This window comes from Hippoglossus hippoglossus, chromosome 10, assembly GCF_009819705.1.
Source record: "Hippoglossus hippoglossus isolate fHipHip1 chromosome 10, fHipHip1.pri, whole genome shotgun sequence".
NCBI lineage: Eukaryota > Metazoa > Chordata > Actinopteri > Pleuronectiformes > Pleuronectidae > Hippoglossus > Hippoglossus hippoglossus.
Window position 1 is genome coordinate 21,763,991 of NC_047160.1, and position 25,551 is coordinate 21,789,541.

Genomic DNA, 25,551 nt, shown 5'->3' on the forward strand with positions numbered 1-25,551 from the left:
ATGGTGGCGTATTGAAGTGATGCTGCCTAAATTGTTTGTCAAGCCAGAGGGTGTTTTGTTGGTTTGCTCCTCTGAAACATTCCTCTTGTGCTCTCCCAGCATGATGTCTACGCCACACTTGGCTGCATGACACTGGACATGCAGGATTTACAAATCGGCAAAAAAATATCTTGCAGGCTGGAGCGGAGCTAGAGAGGTAACATACACAAAGACTGTTTGACTGAACGAAACAAGAGATCAGATATAAAGAAATGTGTAAACGTAGCTTAAAATTATTCAGAGTTTTGATTTAGAAAATCAGAGACCAAATTCTGTTACTGCGACACAGATGAAATTAAGAAAGAGGTGCACGTTGTTATCCGTCAGATTGTACTAAGAAATTCAGCACCATATTTCTGCTATAGGCGACATCTTATGTGCAGTTTTATATTACAAACTCATTTCAACTTTAGAAATTGCAGGAGAACTGCTGCTGCATCCTAAATGCAGCATCTATGCAGGTTTTTTTTCCCTCTTTCCTAGAGAGTTGGGAAGGAAGAGATGGGCATCCGCCTCATTTGCATTCTGCACAGGCCGTACTATTCAGGGCCTGTCAGGCAAGAGCTCTCTTCCTCTGAGGTGCCTTTGAGAGCTTGGGAGAAAGAGATGCATGTGAGGAGTTCTGAAGGAGGGTGAACTTCACACTTGCCTAATCTCTACTCTGGATCTGTCTGTCGTGCAGCGGAAGCACCAACTAGCGAACCTGGCACTAATTCAATCACTGTTTCTTGATTGGCAGGGGAACACGATGTAACCCTGGGGAGGTGGGGGGGGGGAGTCCCTTTTGTCCTTAAAGGAAGAGAGATAACGGGGAGAGAGAGGCTGTCTGCCTTGAGACCGAACCAGACCAGTGCGAGCCATCTGTTGGAGAAAGAGCTCAGAAGATCAGATAAGACTCAAGGAAGAGCAAGACGGTAATAGTTGCCAAAGTATTAAAGATGGAAAAGACTTTGCATAAAACTGCACTATATGTGCTCAAAATTTAAAAAAGTAACCAAGCCTTACTTCAGGCAGATCAGAAAGTCGAGCTGCAAATTTCCTTACAACGGCAGCAGATCTCAATCAGATGATAGCAAACCAAATCCTCGCAGGTAGCGATATCCATCTAGTTTAAATTTTACCGAGGTTCAGAGGTAATTGACGGTTGTATTGAGGACTGTGGAGATGTGTCAGTGAAGCAAAGGGATAGCAAGCACTCGACTTTCTAAAACTCTAATTGGCTGAATTCTTATTTGTGAAATAATGTAATATTCATGATGTTGAGACAGTGAGATGCCATTAAATATATCAAAATAGAATAAACACAACAAATACAGATTGATACACAATATAAAAAAGAGACAAAACAGAACCAGATCCTCTTAATGGACCCTGAATTAAGCCAAATGCTTATATCTCTGGCAGCACTTTTAAATCCGAGCGACACTTCTCCAGAGAGTGACAACATTATGAGAGGAATAATTCCAGTCAGTATGAATAATTAAAAATAGTTATCAAACTTTTTTCCCCCTCTCCTGTCTTTAATCTCCCAAAATATAAATAATAAATCAGAGAGGCATCGCACTGCTCGTATGCATACTGTGCTATCTTAATTATCCAGCTGGAATATTCCATTAGAATCTTTATTTGTATACAGTACTGACATTAAACCTTTGAGGGATATGGCCCCTTTTCTTAAATTAAAACCCCTCTGACACCCAGAGGTACGTCCCCATTAAAGATTGACATTAAAAATAAAGGTGATAATCGAATTTCATGAGCAGATACAGCAAGTATTAAGGTGAAAGGGAGGTGGTTAAGGTGAAAATTGTATGTAGAGGGAAGATGTATGTGAGAGCAGGCATGATTTCTGCTCACTGCATGTTTAATTGTGAGAGTAATTAACAGTAAAAGATTTGATACAACAGGTTATCGGGTGTCAATATAACATTTGATACACCTATAGGTTGTTACCACAGTGCGTTTACAAATAGAAGGTTTATTTTAAACTATGTGCAGCTCATGTTGCAGAGTGCTGCTTGAAGCTGTGTGAGTTATTGCTGCCATTTCTCTTTTGACACCATGGATCCATATATACGACAGGAAAAATATGGTATATGTCGTTCAAAAACACAAACAAACTCAATCTGACCCAGATTTGACCCGTTTCCCCTGTTCTCACTTGTTTCATTGTGAGTTGATCTTTTATTTTATACTTTTCTAGGGTCTTCTGGGTCAGTGTTACCATGCTTTTTTTGGAGCATTCTGTTTATTGCATTCAAACACATAAGCTGTGTCCCAATTCAGGGGCTGCATCCTTCAGAGGTGGCGTTTGAAGACCAGTTGCGTCACAGTAGCGTAACTAGAATGTCCCGTTTCTAAGGCTTCATCAAACTTGGCCAACAAAGGATCCAACGGGAGACTCTAGGATTCATACACCAGTGAAGAAACTAAAAAGCTATGCAGGCGGTTGCGCTGCAGAAAAGGCTGCAGCTCGAAGTAGGTAACGATGCGGCGGTAATGGCGGGACAAACTGGGGACACAAGAAAATGCTTCGAAGCAGTTTCTGTACGGCTTTCATAGTGTGAAACTATGAAGATGAAACTATTATAGTTAAATGAACTTAAAGCGTGTGATGTTCAATGAAGAAACAGTTGGACTGAACAACAGATGAATGGAATTGCATCTGGAAGGTTGCTGGCAGCCCGATGAGAGAAAGTTAAGGAGGAAGAGTTGGACAGGAAGTGAATGACTGTGAGAGGAGCTGCTCATGCCAGTAATTGACTTGGACTTGACTGTGCTGTTGGGGACGAGTGGAGGCTCAGTAGAAACTGGTCCAAAGTTCCCCTGTCAGAGGATTCCGGAGAAGCATCCTCCGGGCACATCATTGGCTCCAGGATTGGTGATAAAACAAGCATCAATACTCTTTAATGACTGGGCCCCTCTGAGTCAGGAGTGAGGAAGACTGATGAAGATTCATGTAATTTAGCCATGTCAGGTTTTTTGTCATTAACACAGTTTGCCATTAAATCAGTTTCATGGGTGATCTAATAGAGTTAAAGTGAATTATCCGCTGAATCCTACTTTTAATCACTTTGTATTGTTATTAAGAATTTTTTTCATTATGTGGCAATTAATGTGGTTTCTTCAGACTGTGAAATATTGAGGGGCTTTGACTTTGTTAGAGACTTGTGTGAGATTGCAGCTCAGTGAATATAAATTGGACAAAACCATTTAGTTCAGTGAGTTGTTTTTTCAGATAATTAGCAAAATATCATTTTCTTGCAATAAGTTAATGCTGATACTTATCATCATGTAAAGCTGGTACAGCAGGGGTTATACTAAGACCATAGCAGCTACATTTACCTGTGCAGACCTTTTCAAGTTGCTGCTAAAAAAAATATACTACTATTAAAATAGTTGAATGGAGGTATTTGCAGATTTCATTGCAAATCAGTGGAGGAACAGCCTGTTACTTCTGTTTGGAGGCCGAGTACAGGGAATCCATGAAATTGTTAGATTCCCAAATATGTTCTCAGCTGCTGGATTTATGCAGAATGCTTTGCCACTGTTGCATAATGCATTGCACTTTCCTAGTTTAAGAAATGCAAAGCTGATGGAATCATTCCACAGGCGTCGCTAGGAAATATTTGCGTTTTTTCACGTTATTGATGACAGGAAAGTAATAGACTGAGAGATGGATGCAGGAAGGGAGAGAGAAAGAGGCACAAAGGAGGGAGGCAGCGTTCATGAAAGAGTAAAATGAGTATAAAGTTTGCCTTGTAGAATATGACACCAGCTGTTACTGACTGTCTCTCCCACTGGTATTAAACAAGGGATGAGGGATGTTGTGTATCGCCATGTGTACACTTTTAAATGAGCTTAGAGAAGCCATTTTGTAGGCAAATGTCCCATTCATGCAGTGCACCAATGTGACATATTACAGAAGCATGTGTTGTTTTCTTTTTTTTAAAAACAAAATGCCCAGTCAAGCTAAATTAAAAAATAACCCTCTCTGTGCACTGGCAGGCTTTTAAAGCCCGGGCGGCGCTTCGAATGCTCGTAAATATACTGTAGCTCCTTAAAAGGGAGAAAATGAAAGTATTACTGAGACAACACGGGATGCCTTGGTTGAACAAAAGGCTAAATTTATTTTTGGGCAACTAAATAAACATGTTAAACCTTTTCTTCTTTAAATACAATAAAAACTAATGTGCTGTTGTACAGGGTTCTTGCACCATTTTTTAAAGTAAAATGTAATACTTTTAAAGACTTCAATAAATGTAATTTAAGACCTTAAAAATGTCAAAACAATTTCTTTGAAAGAGAAGAGAATTTATTTAAACCGTTTAATACGCTTAGTCAAATTTCAGAATAATAACATTGAATGAGGGAAACACTTCCTGACAGAGTGTTCAAAATATGAGGACAATGTTTTACTAACACACTAACACACACACACACATTTTACAAACACCCACACGTATGTTCTTTTTGTTGTTAAAAGCTTGTTCAATTACAATAATCATTGCGGTCATTGTTACTATTATTAAATGTTATACTTTGCAGCAAATGTATGGTCAATTTAAGACAATTTAAGACCTTAAGTTCATTGATTTTAATTTGTCTTTTTGATATTTTTTAAGGAGGAAGCAGGAAACCCTGTTATAAAATGTATTTGGGTCAATCAAAACAAGCTTACACGCTTTGTTTGGAGCATTAAATGGATATGTGGCCACTACTGGAACCATCCACACTGCTGCTCAGTGCTCAATGTAATATAAATCAAAGCACCACAGCCTTCCATAGTTCAAGTGATCTTCTTGTTAGAAACTATCAGGCATCTTTATCGATCAGACGCCACAATCGATCAAAGGCTATTTGCCATTGTCCACTTTCTCCAAGGAGAGCAGAGGCTCACTTGTTACTTCAGTCAATAACTTTTATAACAGGTAGTGAGCGACGAGATGTACTCGTATCAATATTTGTGGAAATAGATAATACGGTGATGCTTATAAATCGATGCCTTTAAATCTTTATCCTGAGCTAGATAACTTAAATTACAGAGGCCATTCTCTCCTGCGTTATTGTTAATAAGTGAATAATATTCTAGAAAATATAAAAAACAATGACAAAGGGCTACTTTATAAAGCAGTAAACAGGATTTTCCTCCCCACCCCGGAAAGAGTGATTGATATGTTGGTAATTTCTTGACAATTTAGAGCAAATGTCCACAACATTTCGTCCAGTTGTCTCTAAGTGGACGAGTGGACGGGGATGACAGGGTGTGACACACGTCACTTTGACCGTATGACAGCTCCTTCATTTGAACCTCAGCTCCTCTTTGAATCTAAACCTCCTGAAGAAACCGGTTCAAAACAACTAAATCAATAGCAATTTAGAAGCAACACTCTTGTCACTTCCTCCTCCTCCTTCTTCTTCTTCCTCTTCATCATCTCGTTTCACCCGCACTGCATTCTAGTGCACAATTTGCTGTGCGTCATTACTTTGAAAGAATAACAAATAAGGCCCAGCACCAATTGCTATTTTGGTGGGAACCGATGGGGCACTAACCAGACGGAGCCACGGATAATCACCACTAAGTCTAAAAGGAAGCCATGTTTTCTTGTGTATTGTTTTTAAAATGTGCCATTAAAATGACAGTGTTCTTCTTTCTAACAGCACAATGAAGATATGATAATATTAATTAATGTGAGAATTCATGGGAAGACACGGTGGTGCCTACCAGTGGGTTTGCATGTTCTGCCCAGTCAGTGTGTTTTTCTCCAAGTACTCCGGCTTCCTGCTCTAAAATCCTGCAGAATGCTGGCTAGCTGTCCATGATGTATCCCGCCTCTCACACAGTGTCAGCTGGGATTAGCTCAAGCTTCCACCGCGACCCTCAAAGGAGAAGCGGCACAGAGCTCGGAAGGATGGATGGGAACATTCATACCTGTGCATTTCTCTTTTACCAAAGCTGTATGACATGCACAGACAAAGCAAGTGAGGGAGCTTTTTTCAGAGTTATCCAATTATGACAGTAGCAGTAAAAACTAACAAAAAGAACATTTTACGTGGATCATCAGCTCACACAGTGTTGTCCGTTTTGGAATCGAAATACAATGGATCTCCTGGATGTTATTAGGTTTTTGTGGAAGTAAATTTAAAAAAAGTTCCATTCATACATTTCAAATGTCACCATGTCAAACCAATCCAACACTCCTCCTGTGGTATAGGCTGCTGGATGCTGATATTTTAAATATTACTGTTGAACCTGCCATTCTCTGTTACAGAGCACAGATTGCAAATTGCACAGGCCACCTCCTAATCCATCACCACCATTATCCTCAGAGTGTCCTGCAACAATAAACTGAGAATGAGGTTCCATCGTCGCAATCTACACTCCAGGGAGGATTTGCACAGACTCCCATCCTGTCATCATAGGCCTGGATATCATAGAGACTGTACAGCTTCATGTGGCATCACAAAAGATTTTTTCCAAATTACAGGTTCATCATAAATATTACTTATTGAAGCACTTACTCTGTTTTGAATAAGGCTGACAAGTTTGACATATGTAATAAGGTGTCAGCACATTATGGAACCAGAAAGCTGTGTTGCGTGTAGAATAGGCTAAATAACAGACATTTAATATGATTGTGTGACGTCCTCACAACAGTATATACAAAAAGAAAAGAGTTTTTATGGCTCTTATGATGCTTGTTAGGCTAAATAATCCTGTTAATTGCTCTTTAAGGGGGATTTTTGGATTTCTGGTTTTCAAACGGCGGAAGCAAAGACTTGTTCAGCTCTGCGGTCTCTGAACTAGCGACCCTGCCGCCAGCAGAGTTTATGAAATTGTCGCCCCACTGTCTTGCCCTCCTATCGAGAGGTAATTGAAAGCTACTAGTCCTTTGAAAAAAAGGACACAACTCGTCTCCACATTCTGAGCTGCCGTGTCTGAACAGCCTTAAAGGTCAGCCAAATGATCCGAGCTGTCACTTTGGGTTTTTACCACTTCACATGATCGGCAGCTAATGTGAGTGTGTGTGCAGATTCAACGAGGAAACACTGCCCTGATTCAAATTTAGCTTTTTTAAGATTAGATTAAAACAAAATAACAGACTATTATTTCCTGCAAAAGTCAAAGAAGAGTGATTGTAAGAATCATTCGTTTCAATTTTTTGAGGATTCCCTAAATCTTCCTGAAATAATATGAGTATAAAAAGTTAAACATTTCTTTTAATGGTTTTTAAAAGATGTGCAGCTTTGCAGTAGCAATTCAATCTATATTAAGCAAGATTTTATTCTATAATCCAGGTGTTTTATTACCTCAGTGTCCCCTTAGGTTTGCATTTCTTAAAAATCAAAATCTGCCACTGGGCCCATCTACATTCACGTTCAACATTTATATATAATCCAATCTATCTACTTCTTCCAAGACAAGGTTAAGATCACCACCATAACATCTTCGGAGTGTCTCTTCAGTATAATTTGGTTTTGAAGCATCAAACTGTAAAGAGGATGTTGTTTTAAGTTTACTGTGATTAGCTGTCTGCTGAATCATGAACTTTGTATACCCTTTATGGGAACAGGCGATGTGTGAAGCTGACGAGTATAATTTTGAAACATCCACACAATGGCTTAATAAAATTAAAAAATAAAAGTAATAATGTGAAAATATACACCAGCTCCTGCATTTTGTAACATTACAACATCCGTCAGAGACTGCTGCACTTCTGCGATAACACAATATAAATAGACTTACACACAAACACTATATATGTACTTAGAAAAACATCATGTTAGTTCAGCACAGGGTCTCTGTATAGGCTTATTTTTAAACCATAAAAATGGGGATTCAATCTAAAGTGAATTAAAAGAAGAGGAGGCTAAGAAGAAAAGGCAATCAAATATTGAAGACTCTCTTGGGCACTGGCACGCAACAGTCCTGTTAACCTGACCCAACTCCGGGGCTGTCGCCAAATGCAGCTCCACTGCACTGAAATATTAACTGCCTGCAATCTGTGACACACCCAGGAACCGGGAGGCCTTGGTGGAGCTTCACTATTGATCCACATGTGATGGAAAATCCAAACATGAGGCCACTCCTTCAATAACTACAATGGTACGATTCAAATATAAAACATACACTGTCAAAAGTCAAATGCACATTATTCATATAGATACATTTGCTATTGTGTGGTTTTAAACAAGTATATACATACATATATATTAATAAATATAAAGGGTTTTCCAATAAATAGTATTGAATTATTTATCACTGAGGACACTGAAGCTTTCCACTTTTCCTACACATTTACATAAAAAAAAGTCTCCGTTACTACACGAAAAAAAACCACGATGCTGAAGTTTGCCGAGCCGTGAATTTCTTTGTGTGCTGCACGGAAATAAAGAAATAAAGATTGGTCACACATCAGCTTCCCCCCCTTGGCCAAAACACTGTGTTTCTGCTGAACAGAGGTTTTGTTTCATAACCACAGCGAAGAGTGATGACGCTCTGTGTTTGTGTGCAACTTTTCACTCATCTTTTTTTTATGGCGACATACAACAGCCAAGTCAATGATAGCCGAACCTTTATCACACTTTTGCAACATGTGGGAAATAGGACACTCACTCATATATCTATCACACTATGAGTCAAATTGAACTTACTTGAACAACAAACTAATAATCAAAGCCAGTCTATTTTTGCTTTTTAAAGAGGAACACAAATGTCACCACAGGATATTGAAATTGTAATATAAAGGACAAAAAGCATCTTGCATCGGTTCAACACAGCAGTTCGTATTGTTGTAACTCTCGGATAATGAAGTGGTGCTTCTGCGTCTCGCTCGCCCTGCTCATGCTTCAGTAACAGCCGAGGCTCTGGGCTAAAGAGATGATGAAGTTGTTGTTGTTGTCATCTGAGCATCGCGCTACTTTCACAGTGGATGTAAATCAAAATTCTCTTTCGTTTGGGCCTTTTTAGTCATTCGGCCATTTTAGACGTTTTCTTCCAGAAATCCTCCATGTCAGCTGGAGAGTAACTGTATATCAGTACATCATACGTATCAGTATGTACTCTAAATATATCGCAAATGTCTATATCTGAATAAAAAGCTCTGGTAACACAAATGGTTTCTCTTTATCTCGGTGCAGGAGATTATTGTGGATCCTCAAGGTGATTTAATGGGGAGGAAAATGTCAAGATGAGAACATAGACTACAAGACTTTTTTTTTTTTTTTACTTGCCCTGAGCAAGGCTGACAAGATGAAACCAGACTGGACTCCGAACAACAAGGGCTCATGTTAGGGGACTGCTCTCTGACTCATCCTCTGCAGCTTTAACAAGCCGTCTGCAAAAGGGCCACGTCTTCGTCCAAAGCAAAGCGGCGTTCACGGTGTTCATCGCCGCCTCTTTGGTTGTTGTTCCTCATCTGTGCTCACTCACATGATTAAACCAATGATATAAAGAACACACATATACACATTATGCTATACACAAGTCTCGTTTCCTGCTTCTCTTTCACCGTTTCCTTAATGTATGTGGCATTTTGCATTTTGCATTTTCCCCTTTCGGAAACTCTACTGTCTAAAGCTGTTACAAAGATAAACACACCACCTTTTCAAGTAAGAGAAGAGAATGAAAAATATGTTTTATATATACACAGTATGCAACATATTTTGCTGAATAGTTTATGTTATGTCACAAAATCTTAACACTTAATTTTGATACAAATAATGGGGTTTCAATTTACTCCTTTAAGTGTGAGTGAGCTTTATTTGCTTTGTTGTGAGTTTGGCACAACGTGGCTTCTCGCTGTGGTATCACCAGCACCCCTGCTCGGCCACAGTCGCTGGTAATCTGTGAGGGGTCTTACACTTTCATTTGGTCTGGACAGAAACATGATCACAGTTTGCATTTATAGCTGGTCCGCATGGACGCCTGATAATCCTGCAAACAATGAGCTCAATCCTGTCGAATACACAAAGATAAACACCAAGCGGTCACAATGACACAGCGCGAGGTCAAGTCGCGCTGCTTTGCTCATTTTCACATTTTTTCCCCTTTCCCTTAGATACGGCTTGAGACACTGAGATGTGCTGCCAAATGCCTTCGTTTTCGTGGATTTCACTCGACAGTGCCAAAAGAAAATAAAGATATCTCTCCCCAGGACTCATTATCTTTTTTTCTTTGTGCCAAGGAGCAAAAAAGGCACATTTGTGAGCATTGTTTAATCTGAGACTTGAGGTCAGGTTCCAGGTCGGTCACACAAAGGGGAACAAACACATTTACGCAAATGGTAAATTTTTCTGTGCGACTGAGAGGGAGAGGTTGATGAGTAACTTGTGAACATTGATTATTTTCATATGAATCACTGTTAAATAACAAAGTGATGAGGTTCAGACTTTAATCAACTGAAGGAACAAACAGCAGCCGAGGTAAATTGATGTTTCCTTCAAAACAACTGAGCACGTTAATTTATCTCAATGTGATTGGAATCTGCTTCTTAAAAAAGACTCATTTGGTGGTTGTAATTTCAATTCAGTTGTTATTGTCAGTGCCATCTATCCTTCTATCTATTTATCTATCCATCTATTTATCTATGTATCGGGTTTGGCTCAGAAACTGCTCCCTCACTTGAAAGGTTTCTTGCCGATGACACTCAGCTCATCCACTTCACGTGCATCACTGCAGACTTTGCTGAATCTTTCCTTTAATACACTTGAAATGTTTGGTGTCAGGCTGGTGGCTGACTCAGACAATGAAAACCCGTTTGGGGAACAAATAAATATTCCTAATCTAATCAATACAGCAGGGCATTAAACATGTTTTTCGTTTTATTCCGTCCTTTTCTCCAACTTCAAATGTGATGGGATTTCTCTTCACAATGAATGGAAATGTCTGGCTCAGAACATTCCCCTGCACTTTACAACTCGTTTCCCCACATATCAGTGTGTGCTCTGGCTCCGGCTGTCACCGGGATAATGAATAGTGGCAATGAATAGCGGGAGAAGTAAGATAAATAAAATAATATATTGCTTTGTCACTGGCTTCGTTCAGACTACTTTAACTGGCACACACGTCTTCCTGCTGTCAGCACAATATCTGAGCGGGGGAGAGCAGGTGGGCCACATTATCAAGTTATTAATCATCGGGTTGGACAGTGGAGCACGCTGGAGCCCCTCAATCTCCATTCAGCCTGTTAGAAGTCCTCGGATACCTCTCTGCTTATCTTAAAAACCCTACTCCTATTTGTTTTCTTATTGCAGTGTAATTGCCTCCAACCCCCTCCCGTATTCAATTAAATGCAATCCCAGCAAAAGCACATTTCCATATCCTCGACATTATCCCTCTTTATTAAGTCCAAGTCCCATAAAAACACACTTCATCAGCGAGACCGTTTCATTAAGTGCTTACATGTGAAAAGAAGGGGCCACAGTCTCAGATTTCATTTTGGATCACATCTTTTCTTAACAAGTTTCACACATAAAAAACTGATTTCTGGTTTCAGTCTGTTGGAAATAAAAAAGCTGCAATAAATGTTGTAATTTAAAAACAATTGTTGATATTGTAATTCTCGAAAAACTTGTAACGTTTGGTAAGTGGGGTGAGAAATGAAAGCCATTGGTGTTGACACATTTTGACCAACGTGTAGGGGTCAAAATGTCCCCTGGTGGCCCATATAGGACGACCAGGGGCCAATTCTCATGAACCTAAATAACATACACTTGGTAAGCCTCCGTAAATGTGAAATACAGTTTGAAGTTAGAAGAGGTCTCCTGAGTTGATGCCAACTAACACAGCATGATTTCCTTTGGGGCTCCGCAGCCAGAGAGCCGCTCAGGGGTTTGCTGTTTCTTTGAATCAGATTTGGGTTGATTTGCATCACAATGACTCACTGTCACATTAATTCACATGAAAAAAAACATGTAAGTTTAGAATCTACACAAAGAACAGTCATTTGGACTGCCACGCATCTAATTGGTACGCCGCCCACCACTACACCTGACAACTTCTCCCAGTGGCAAGACATCGTGTGGCATCGTCTCTCTGTGTTAGAACAGTTGTCATACACGAGCGGGGGCCTGAGTGGTGTCTTATGACATTAGTTGTAAAAATTGAATGTTCTACCTGTGTTGATGGGGATTTTTATTAAGGTGTTCCAGATTCCTCCCACATCGAAAAGTCAATGTGCTCAGATCTAAATCTTAAAAATATGTGGTAGTTAGTATTTATCAGTGCTAAGCAAATGTTTCCACACAATAAACCCAAACATTTAGACGTATTGTGATACTGAGTAAAGCAACAACATCCTATTTTTCCTTTAGCTTTTAATTTAATTGAGCTTTGTTTATTTAAAATGTCTTGTTTGTTTATCTTTTTGTTAGTTAGCAAGATTGCACATAAACTACTGGACGTATCACCACGAAACTTAGTGGAAAGGTGTGGTATTGGGTCGGGAAGAACCCATACGAATTTGGTGCGGATCCTGATCCAAAAGCAGCTCCAGTTTTGTTTTCCCCACTTTCTTTAACATTGCGAGATGTTGATTTATCTCAAAATAATTCATGGGTCTTGATGAGTATGTCCAGTCTAGTGCAGAATAACACACAAATCTGGATGTGGTGAATTTAAGTGTGGTTTCATGTGGGGACTGTTTGGCCTCGGTGGAGTTATTCACTCTCTGGGTGTCCTTGTTCTCTTTAAGTATATCTGCAGAGTGCAATAAGGAGTAATAAGCAGAATAATTAGAAAACGGAATTAATAAAAGATACAAATTTAAAGATAATTAACTTTTTATATTTGATACAAGTAATTTAAATGCTTGAGTATATGTTCCTTTCGTACAGGTGGCCTGTGCATTTTTTCAGTGTAATAATGTAAGATATGCACGGTTGCAATGCAAACCACACAATACAATTTTCGACTGTATAAATATGCAAATATGCAGGGTGTTGTTAGCGATTCTCAGACAACAATGTGCCAGACAAAGCCAAGGATATACAGAGGTCAGAGACCGAGTTCATCATCCCGATGACTGGACAGAAGAAGTTTCACCGTGTTGGAGAAGTTTATTCTCTAACCATTAAAACAGGGAGGAACCGTATGCAGCTTTACAGATATTAAAACAAGCCACAGGTTTTGTGGTTTGTAGACTGAGATGGTATTGAGTTCAAAATATGTACAAATACTATGTTAGAGCTTGACGCTTATTGTAGACCGGCCAAATGATACTGAACTGAATAAAAATATACAACTGAACTGGAAGAAATCTTTCATGACAGCCACGGTGACATGTCATGGATGTTTACTTGGACTTAAAACCTACCCATGCTTGCTCATTACATGTAATCTTCACGGTTAATCAGAACATTTATCACTTGCAACACAGATCAAAGTAAGTGGGCGAGACGAGGGATATTATGAGTAATTAAGAGTCTGAGAGGTGCAGGGCAAAGCTTGTTTTAATAAAATGTATATATATCCTTATAAAATATATATCTTAAAATATTTTTTTGTGAGCTAAGTCTAACAAGCTGCTTCATAAACACAGTTTAAACACTGAGTCACCTTACAAACGTTGCCAATCACAACATGTTTGCATGATATTTGACTCGAGCGCAGTTTGAGCAACCTAAGCACCCCAGCAGGGAAACTGGAAAAGCTTGGCAGCATTTGAGTGTGAGAGAAAAATTAAAGTTCTACACACAATGGCTCAGGCACCGGCCCAGGCCTGCAGCTCCTCCCCAGAGGTGCAGAGAACTTTTAATCTAATTAAAGCAAGACTGGGAAAGACAACTTGAAAGATAAGGGTGCCATAGAGAGTCGGCTGCCTGGCACCGCTGCAATTCATCCTTCTCCGTCACGAATACAGCTAGTTATTAAGTCCTTGAGGATGACGAGGGCGGGGGTGCACACAGGAATGCTCCACCAAGTGACAGTTTTAAATGGCAGCTTGGTTTGACAGCTGCAGTCTTGTTGAGATTGGCAACAAAATCAAAAACCGTGGCATTTACAAAAATCAAGCAAGGGACAATTTGGGGGATTTTTTTTTAATCTTTTGTCCGGATGCAGTAGAGCGGTCAGTAAAAACTCAACAACCAAAAGTGCACAGACAATGTGGAAGGCGCCCGTTTTCTTAAGTAATTCCTGGACAAAGTTTGAAATATAACAACTGTGGAAAATCACAACTACTGGATGAAATGAAACAGCTATAAACCAAACTTCATTGTGAAAACAGACTTTTTTTAACTGGCTTGAAATTAGTCTAGAACAATGACAGGTAACATGGTCCTAATTGGGGTTTGTTGTTTGCGATGCATTATTAACTGCTTTCCTGCATCAATTTGAATATTTAGTAGCGGTGAATGAAGTGGGGGAGATGAGGACAGCAGAGTGAACTTTTAACTGTATGATCTTAAAATAACTGCTGATATCAGTATTTCACGGCTCAGGAAATCCTTTTATTTGAGTTTCTTATGCCTGATGAGTCCATAACAAGTCTTTTAAGTTTGTTATGGCATGTTTTTTTTATGCTGGTTATAAAAAAAGGTTTTTAAACAGGAAGATGGATGTGTAAATATGATATTCTCCTTTCTTTCTTAACCTAATGGTGCCTAACCAAATCTGCTGACTTGGTGTTGTATTCGATTGCTGAAGATCACAGACAGTTTACAAAGATGGATGATGTGACAGTGAAGTGAAGCCTTGATCGCCAAAAAGGACGTTAAAACTGCCTCTTTCATGTTAGTCAATAAGAAATGGACAAAATTATAAAGTCTAAGATACACATTTACGTCATTTTAGGTTGTTCTTATAACAGTGTTTGTCCAAGTGTCAGCAATTTTTTTAAAATTGGTTATTTGAGAAGGATATTTTAGCTTAATCTTCGTGCAATAGGAGGAAGTGGAGACGTGTCGTCCATCTTTAAAGCTACAGTCCATAGCCACAGAGAATAAAATTGGAAATGTAATGCAGAATAAAGACTTTCAGGAAGCGTCGGCTGCATCTTACAGACATGTGGCGTAAAGGCCTGATTGTGGGTAACTGTCTTAATTAAGCTAACAATGGTTGAAAGGATGCATTAAAGACAGACCTTAATAATCAGAAGAGGTGTGAGGCACGTTTGAAGTAACACATCAAAGTAAACTGATAAATTCTTCAATCTCCTGCTTTGACTTTCATGTTCACTTCACTTTTTTTTGGGGATGACATGACAAGACAAGTCTATTTTCCCAATCACAACAATTCAATATATATATATATAGAAATGGCCTGCTGTCAAAAAGAAGATAATTTGGATACTTACTACAGAATGACACACTGTGCTTCAGAGACAGAGCTCACAATGTACGATAGCGGGCAATACAAATTCTACAGACAAAAAACTTCTTGTTCGTTTTATTCCCTAAGACTCTCAGATAGTTCCAAGCTGTGAATGTGGCTTTCATGTATTACTCGCCAGGAGGGGAAAGCACAGCAGGTAATAATTCCTCCACAATATGTAATAATAATTAGTAATCTTCCTTGTGCAGCTGCATGGATATTTGCTGCCCCGTAAAACAAAAAGCCCTGCTCTCCGACACATTTCATTATAGTAACACTACATGTTTGTGGAAATAACGGTGAAAAGAGCTCATATACTGTGGATTCCTAAAACAGTGTGGATGAATATAAATAACCTATACGGACCCATTCTGAAATGCCTATAATCGTAATGTCAGGTGCATAAGGATTTTATTTACAATGCATGTTTTTACTGCAGTCAAGCGCTCACCATGTACCCCTCAATAAGAATGAAAAATGTCTGTATAAAAGCAATTAGGGGTCTATCTCGAACGCATTCATCCAAGCACTGCAAACTTAATTAAGAAAGCTACCCTCAGCTGGGCCTATGTGCCACATGCAAGACAGATGCCACAAATTTAACCTTTCAGCTCCGGCTTCGACCAGAAACTGGGCACTTATTGTTCCATAAATACTGATATCGTACGACCCTCTCATGTTCACTTTATGTCCAGACACAGTGATTAGCTTCTAATGTCCTTCCGGTCCGAAAATTGAACGGCACGTTTGTTCACAGAGAACTCCTCACAGCGGCGTCTGGGGGAGTTTATTTGCCCTTTGACGCCTCTTCTGCCGTTCGCAGGCGCTGATGTCTTAATTATGATGATGGTCCTGATATTAATTTGTTTGGAAATGAGATAATAAGCATGTAACATCATTATAAGTTCCACGGCGTTTCACTCTCAACATCGCGACTGCAGTCAATTACTTTGCCGTTCGCAAGTTACAGTGACCTTATACGAGCTGACAAATGGCCAATTCCTTCACACCCCTCTGCTTCCCAGCATGCTTTGCCTTTTCTTATTTACTGCCTACTTTCTAAATGCCACATTTGTTCCTGTTTATTCCCTAAGAGGCTTCTTTTGTTTCTTTCTCTTTTGACTTTCTCATTTAAGCTACTGACCTAAAAGTCAAATATTTGCCTCAAAAATAAATGTGTCTATTAAAAACAAACAAAACATGTCTGGTGTATTAATATTCTTTCAGAGTGAGAGGAGACATATGTTTTTTGTCATTTGTGTGAACTGTCCCTATGGATATAAATGGAAAGTAACTAATAAACATAAACATAATATCTGTATATACGGCAGGCGCCATGTTCTGGAACTAAATATAGTTTAGGCTGAGTGCACTATATGATTTTTATGGTAGAGTAAACCATAATCACCTGTACCAACAAACTGATAATGGCCTCTGCTTGGCAGTGTTCCTAGCCCATCTCCTTGGGGTAATGACCCCTCAGAGCCACTGAACTTGCTGTGTATGCTTATGCTACAGTGCCCGGAGTTTTACCGTCCTTCACGCACGCACGAGGGGTCAGGTTCACCTTCAGTCAGGCGTTAAAATGAAGTCCACTCCCTCACTGAGCCCATCACTCGAGACCATTCCGACTCCCAATTGAACACATAAAATGCGCTGTTATGAGCTGGCTGCATCATATATTTCCCTGTAAATGGCTGAAGACTAAGTCTATTTTAAAAGAAAGAGGATTCATGATGTGAAATAGGTTCGGAGGAAGTGATTCCTTCACCTGTTTAAAAATGCAAAGTTGTAGGCAGTCGGGCACCTCGCTCCTTGCGGAGATTGAAGAGTGAGTGTGCTCTTTTCACCACAATATATTCATCAATTCTGTCTTTGTTATAGTTCAAGGATCAATCTCTTTGCATAGCCCTCCCAGCTTATACATACAAATGGATATGCATTTCATCAGAGGGATTAGAGTGCAGGGTCAGCTAGAGTGCAGCGCCCCTGGAGCAGTTGTAGGAATTCAGCCACTTGCTCAAGGGCACTCGGTGGTGGATGGTGGATGTAATACCCTCCGGTTGCAAGCTCAGAAATACACCTTTCTGTCAGCTCCAGGGCCCGAACCTGCAATACTCAGATTATTGGTTGACCTGTCTCCTTCAAGAGAAATCGGGTTTAAGGAGAGCTTCTAATGTTGGTCTTCTTCAAGCTGATTTCCTGAGTGTACGGAAACAATGTGTATCTGTGGCCTCATCAAAGGAAAACATCTAAAGTTTAGATTATGATTACTTGATTAATCGATGGTCAACCTAGCTAAAACGTTGATAATTGTTTGACATCCACTCATGCAAATGTATGACGTAGGTTTATCAAATATGACGATTTTCTGCTCTTCCATTCCATTCCTTTCATTGTCCTTTTATTACACAATATTTTCAATACAACTACAGTTTTTGCCTGTTGGATACTGAGCTGTGTGTGTGCGTCTGAGAGATTCTTGGACACGGGCCATAGGATATGTGAGACTGAAAGATGATGGTCCACTGCTCCTGCCCAGGAAACTGCCTCCCTCTCAATCACCTTATTCAAAGTGGTGTATGCTCGTCAGCTGCAGCATTGCTCCTCTCAGTCTAATTTCCTGCATGACACAGGCCTATTTGTTTTATTACAGTTGTTCCACTGGCCATTTACCCATCAGCCCTTTCTGCCAACCATAGTGTATTCACCTGCACTGGACCTCGACCAAACCTAAGGCAACATCATGTCTCTTCTTAAAGACTCGCTATAAAAGATAAATGCTTTTCCAGGCACTGCTGTGAATCAAACCAAAGCATTTGTTTTCAGGACTGCATTCTAGATTCTCTTCTCACAAAACAAGCCTGTTTTTCAAATGCTAATTTTAAACTAGCCTTGAACATGTAGCCTGCACCATTGCTACTGGTTGCATTACCCGCTCTCAGTAACTATCTGTGTATAGCCAGATCCCTTCTTACTATTGATCTGTATCCCTGCTCCTTTTTAACTGTGCTGTGAGAAAATGCTTCATGAAATATTTATTTTCCTTGCATTTCCCTCCTTGTTAGAATCCGAACCATCCCCACCACTCACACCTGCTGAGCCCAGCCATTTTGTCCGACCGTGGATTTAGTCCTCAGTCGGCTGTGCCTGGTGCATTACTGCACATTAAAGGCAGAAGTGGAGGGTCGAGAAAGACACGGGCGTTAATACCCCATCGTCCTGATCATCATCACCCGCTGCTGCTGATGAGAGAGTGAGTGCAGGATGTGCAAATGTGTGCCAGAGAGAGGGAGATGTTTTTGAATACACACACTGAGTTTTCTAAATGGGTTTCCTCGATTAGAAGTCACTAGTTGCTTTCAAAACAACATAATACGGTTTCTGTCTTAAAGTGGGTTAGGTATACAGAGGTTAGGCTGAAATCAAGGAAAAGCCTCCTGAGACTGCACACAACAACAAATACCCTTATGCTGCAGGTTAAGTGTGTGCGTGTGTTTGTGTACTGCACACTACATGTACATTTGAGGGGAATACATAATGTACAGTGAATGTATAATTCAGTGGGCGACGATGGAAAAGGAGACAGATAACCGTCAGACAGACACATTGACTTTGACCCTGAAATAACTCGGATGGCTCTTCACTCATTACTCTGCTTCACATTTCATATCTCTTCTTTCTTCCTTTGTCCCAAACTCGCGAACATTGCACAGACCCAAAGGGTTGCATAAAGCCCTGAACACACACAGATCACGGCATCCATAAATAATGGAGCACACATAAATTAAACATTGAAGTTGAGTTTGCGATAGCCGCTCACTGTTGGCCGACTAAGACGCCGCATTCTCCCCCTCCAAGACTTAATTAGAAGCCTTGCATTTCCTGCATGGAAAACAATAGGAAAAAAAACAAACAAGCACAAGGGGGGGGGGGGGGGGGGGAGAGAATGCCACAGGGAGCTTAGCCTTTGATTTCCCACAATGCACTCTGTTATTACAGTTTGCAATAATTGCGGTCTGTATGAGAGGACAAAGCCTTGAATGGGAACATCTAATCAACACCTAGCTCCTGCCCTCTTTTATTCACCTGCCTTATCTTCAAAGGTTAGCCCTCCCTACCATCTCCTTACAAGCCGGCCGTTCTTTCATGCATATCGGTTTGCATTTATATAGAGGCTGAGCAGAGGCAGCACGACTGGCCTGGTAACCGAAGGCAGTGACAACGTGGAGGGACAGTGGAGAGTCCTAACACACAAGAAACCACAAATGAAATAGAGACAAACATGAACATTTTATCTGTAATGTAAATGTAGGAATCTTCAGGGACATATATAAAACCTTATTTAACACCAGGAGGTTATGTTTTCATCTGTTTGTTTGTTATTTAGCAGAATTACACAAAAACTCCAAAGCCAATTTCCTTGAAATTTTGTGGAAGGGTGGGGCATGACCCAAGGATGAAACCAATACATTATGGTGCAGATTGGTGGTGCAGATTTGGTCATGTTTTCAGTGTCATTCTAGTTTTTTACAATATCTATAGGCCTGTCTGAAAATCATTTGACAAACTGTTTTAGCCACGTGAGGAAGCTAGTCTAGTTTAACGTTGGTCAATTGTGTAGATCTGCTGTATTGAAGCTGTGCATGTGTAGCTGTGCTCAGTCAAATGAAAGTTCAGCCTGTTAAACACAAGACAAACACTTTCCGGAGTAGAGATTGCATGTTGTGTACATATGCATAATTGACACACGCAGTTTTTTTGCATTTGTTATATGAAAAGTTTACATACGTGTTACAGCATGGTTGTCTAGACAAGGAAAGTTAATTGTTTTGACTTATAGTAATGTGCATTATTTATGCTCTTTGCAATCCAACATCATGCTGCTTTTATTTAAGTGTTCCTTGTTAGTATGATACTTATCAAAGTACTCGTACCACAAATAATCTGATCTCCGTCATCGCCTTTTTCAGGCTGGGCACATTAGGTTTTGTTAATTCAATCTGCGATCGTCTGATAAGATACCATCTTTCAAAGGAAGGGCACAAAAGCACATGTCCTTCTCCGGGCCCATTCTTAATTATGGATCTGGTGATATTGAGACTGACATTTAAGATCTCTTCACGTCTGTGTTTTTGTGAAAGACCTGAATGAGGCCCATCTGGTCCAAGTGGGGCATTGGGGATGACAGCGCGGCAGCATGTTAATATGTTCTCTCAGAGATGAGGGGGCCGCTGTGTTAGAGAGACGATGATGATGGCGCTCTCAGTCACATCCGCTCACTTAGCAGACCTTGTCTCCTCTTGATCATTCTTGACAGTAACAAAAGGGCTGAATATTCTCTAATCAAGGCCAAAAATTCTGATCACTGGTGGCATGTCCCTAATCAGTCCATAATAGCGTTCTGAGGACAGTGTCAGTAGATAATGGCGGGTTAGCCATACTAAACAATGAGAGAAGGCGAGTTTCTGTCAAAGATATCAAATCAGCCCTCTGAAGGATGTGACACGTGTTCTCAAAATCCTGCAGACACAGCATTAATTGACTCGAGGGGACTTGCGGTGCTTGCAATTACCTGAGGACAACTGAGAAATTACTTTAGAGCCAGCGTCATATCCAACTAAAAGAGTAACTTCAAAGTTGTGGGCTTTATTGTCAAGAGGAAGCTTGACGATGATGTTCAAAGAAAGTTGTAGCCTCAACAAGAGACAGTTACTTTGTTTTCTACCTTTATAGTGGTTTAATTTATGCACACAGCATACCGCATGTGCTACTACTTATAATTCCACACAACAACAAAAGAATAACATCATTTGGCATTATTTGCAATGCCATTGCCAAAGGCTTGAGAGAATAATGATGAACCAATATACTTGGTGGCGATGTGAGTCTATTATGAAGAATAATGGCTTGTGTGGGCTGCACAGGAAATATAATGGACAAGATAAATATCATTCTTGTGAATGTGTCTTACTGGAACTGGAAATAAAACATCTAGTAGACCAACTGTCCACCTCATTATAAAGAAACAAAATTTAACATCCACTTTGAGACCAGATATCATCATGACATAAAATACATGCATATTCCAACACAGCACACATGTATTTCCTGTATGTGATTTTCCCAGTAAGAGGTATTAAATTACAGTTCTGCTATAGAACATTCCAGCTATAGGATAAGAAATCAATTTAAAGGAAATAAGTCCATAATAAATTATTTCTAAACTATCTTTGCTGGATTATCGCTGCTTTCTATCTGCAGTGAGCAGTCCAGTCTTCAATCCAGTCTTCTTACTGTGTCAGGGTTTTGTCCTGCATAGAGAATTGAGAGGTGGCTGCCTCCGACAAATTTCATGCCGCCTTCCCCTCCCGACAAAACTCTAGTACAGTGATAAGAACTTATAGGGATCACGTTTGACCCAGGCCAAATTCATCCCTTAGCTGTTGATTACTATAAAATAATTGCACAACTTGTGTATAATATTCCCAGAACTTGAGGGAAAGGTAACGAATGAATTTGTAAACTAAGTCAATGTATAGAGAGCCGTAGAAGATGGTGGCGCACTCGGTTTGGCTCGATTCGGTTGGCGCAGTGTTCATCACGAATGATAAAGACACAGAGAGGAGCAGTAAATTACTGACAGAGCCAGTAAGAACTGTAAAACATAACTTATTTAAGGTCCAAACATGTATGAAAAGACCCAAAATGATCACTGTAAGTGGCCTTGGTGGAGCTGAGCATGGCTCCCTAGTTGTCTGCCCCGGGCTTGGTGGCGCTGTGGTCGGGCTGTGCACACCAGGCTTTCCATTACAACTCTGTGTGCTGTCAGAGCCAACCTCTTTCAGTGAGATTATTTTTCCCTTTTATATCTAAAAAAAGGTGCAGCCAGATCCAATAATACCATATTCAATTGATGTTGGGGGGGGGGGGGGGGGGGGGAATTGGAGGAAAAAAACAACAACGACGAAAAAATAAATAAAAAACAACTCATGTCCACCATCTGCAAATGTCAGCAACAGAATCTGTAATCCCTCTGGATAAACACGCATATATTTTTTTTTTTGCCTGAGCCATAATTAAAAGCGCTGTCACAGTTTTTACTCTGGTACGTGGAATGGAGTTTGGCAGGTGAGAATTTTGTGGGGAAGCCCCGCGAGGCATTTTGAAAAACAATGTGCACTGACTACTGCTCTCTGCCGACTGAGAAAATGAGAAGGTGGTGCAGAAAAAACAGGCCCTTTCCTGCTGGGAGAGGATGTGGAAGAAACACACCTCATTGACCTACAGGCCTGGTGGTGTGTTTACTTCTGATCCCTGCTATTTATAATAAACCATTTCCTAGAAAGCATCACCAGAGAAATGACTGATTAAAAAGGTGGCACATTCTATATGTTTGGATAAAAACGAAAAAATAAAGCTGGTGTGATGCAACGTGCCTGGACTGTAGTATGTGGAGTGAATAACTCACAGTCTGGATGAATGGATTGTAAAAGCACAAACATATTCGATCCTACATAGGCGCTGGGCCGCTCCTTAGCCAGAAGCACCGTCACTCGGACATTATAGCACGAGACTGGTGCAGAATACGTGAAACCTGCCAACAACTAAACAACCAGCATTCTCCACAGTAGGTTGATGTTGGTTCTCCTGATCCCGAGTGCAGACTACTCCTCAGACAAAGTACTTTTTCAAGATGTAAAGTGCTTATTAAATATCACACTTAATTTTGCTCAAGGACTTTGTTTTTCCAGTTGTCCAATTACGTGCACTTTGTTCAGCATTTCAGAGAATCAAGATATTGTCAAACTTGTCCCCAATGAGTTACTAACTTCACCTATTTAACATCTCTTTTTGTTGGATTCTCTACTTATTCTATAGTTTCTAGATTCATCAAAATTGTTTAATGTACGTGTGTTTTTGTATATAAATGTGTGTACCAGCCTACTTTGGTATCTCAATCTTTGGCATTTAACTATTTTGCAAATTCAGTAAACTGCATTTATAATTCCAAATCGGTTTTTCTTTTACATCTTGTGAGATTAAAACAATTCACTGTCAACAAGCTATGAGATTTACAGCCCATATCCCATACCCCTATATCCCATTGTGATGAAGCTCAGTCATTCCTCCTCTCTAACTTACTTTATATTCAGGCTTAGAGTTTATGTGATGATCCAGACTCTTTGAATTGTATATCTCGTGGCCTCATTTACTCTGCTGTCTTTTGGAGCAATTGTAGAATATGATATGCTTGTAATTAGCATTTGGCTTATGTAACATACAACAAGAGATAATAAACAGTCATTTCTTTGCAGTTCTAGTGTGTCCATGCATGTGTCGTTTTAATTGATGAGCTGTGATTAGTTATATTTCCATGTGTGTTTTTTGGTGATATCTTCTTAAAACCCTCTTGGTTATTTTAATACCTGTCTATTATTATCTATTTTTAATCTATTATCAATTGATGAACAAAACTAATTCATGTCTTAAAAATGTTTTGCTGAGACACTATGATGTAAAATTGATAAAACACAGTTTAACCATCATACAAAGAGAACAAGAGAATATTTGTCTAATAATCTATATTTGCTAACCACAGACACATATGCATGTATATTTAAAGACTGGTCTTACTTGGTAGTATTGACTGCCATGGAAACTCACTCCCCCATGATGCAACCTGTTGAAACGTCTGCTCAGTGGTTGATAACTTCCCAACGCTCCCCTGGGAGTTTTGTTATCTTCCTTTACTTTAATTATATAGAGATTTTACAGTTCACAAGCTAATTGCATCTAACACGACTTCAGTACAAACAACAGCAGCTGGATGATCAGCCTGTGCATCCAGATGTATGTGAAGAGGAGAATAGACACATCAAACTTTGTCTCAATAACGCTCCCTCTGAAGAAACACGACATCTTGATTTAGATGCAAAACACAATCCCATGCTCGGCTGGCGCCTCCCATGAGGAGCCAGGAGATTAAGATTTAATGGTGATACCGAGGGAATGACACTATCTGTCTGCAGCCTCTCATCTCTTCACACAACATCACCTCTGTTTCATTTCTGTCGTTTTCCTTCCCCCAAACACAGATGCATACACACTTTTCTATCATGCATACGCTCAAGCATGCACACATACAAACACACACACACACAAGTATGTGCATGTTCCCCACAGATGCCTGCAAATGCATACAGGCTTTGCATATTTAGAGACTCACACATGCAATCTAAAATCTGACAAAACTTTGGCTACTGGCAAATGACGGCAACGGGAGTTTGACTTGTAAATTAACGCCTGTCAAGTTGATCTTTTTGTTGCGTGAACACAAGAACTGGCTTCAGAAAAGATGGATCTGCACTCAACTTGCTGGGCAAAACAAACATGCCTGAAGGGGATGCTCTGCTCTACACTGTTTAAGAGTGTAATGCACGGTGCTGATGTCATCACAACAGTTTTAATTAGATGAAATGTGACAGGAGAATGGCAACCGCTGCCCTTCAAGCGTATATTACCAGCATCTATGTATATCCTCTGTCAGTATATACTTTCAAACTGAATTACAGTCTTGCACCACATTATTCTACTATACCTCTTTCATCTGTGTCGTCTTTAGCGTGTGCTGAGTGAAGGAGGAAGCCCTGTCAACATCACATCACATACACTCACACTATAGCTACTAATTGTACATCCATTCATTCCTATGAGCACTTTTAGAATATTGCACATTCTTGTCCTTCTGTTACCAGGGTGTAATCTGCTCGTACCTTTAACTTCCACACTTAGAGTGCTCTCGATGTAATGGAAAATCCAAGGTGACAAAGTGTGAACTGTTTTCCTTTAAGGGCCACGCAGCCTGTCCTGGCTGCATTCATGAGGGATCAAGACATTATTCGTGAATGATGAGTGTGTTGACGCCGCATCAGACGACATCGACTCCACAATGCACCGCGGTGACACGCAGCACATGAAGCTGAAGAAGCTGGAAGACTTGAAGGGGTCGAGTTCAAGTCGTGAATAAACTGAATGAAACTGGCATCCAACGAGGTGCTTTACAATCCTGTGAGATCCTTTGGTTTACGAGGTAATGGAACGCTTATGTGCTCGAAGGATTCTTTGAGTCGAGGTCAAAGTTACATCAAGACTTTTCTCACTTTCTCCAGTGTCCACAAATGAAGACATTGAAGTTA

At 40.0% G+C, this 25,551-nt stretch overlaps 1 protein-coding gene across 2 annotated transcripts in view; it reads right to left on the bottom strand.

Moving 5' to 3' along the window:
* The window catches only part of lingo2 (leucine rich repeat and Ig domain containing 2), a 191,563-nt gene that overhangs the window by 53,349 nt on the left and 112,663 nt on the right, over positions 1–25,551 (bottom strand). The gene's annotated exons all lie outside the window — the stretch shown is intronic.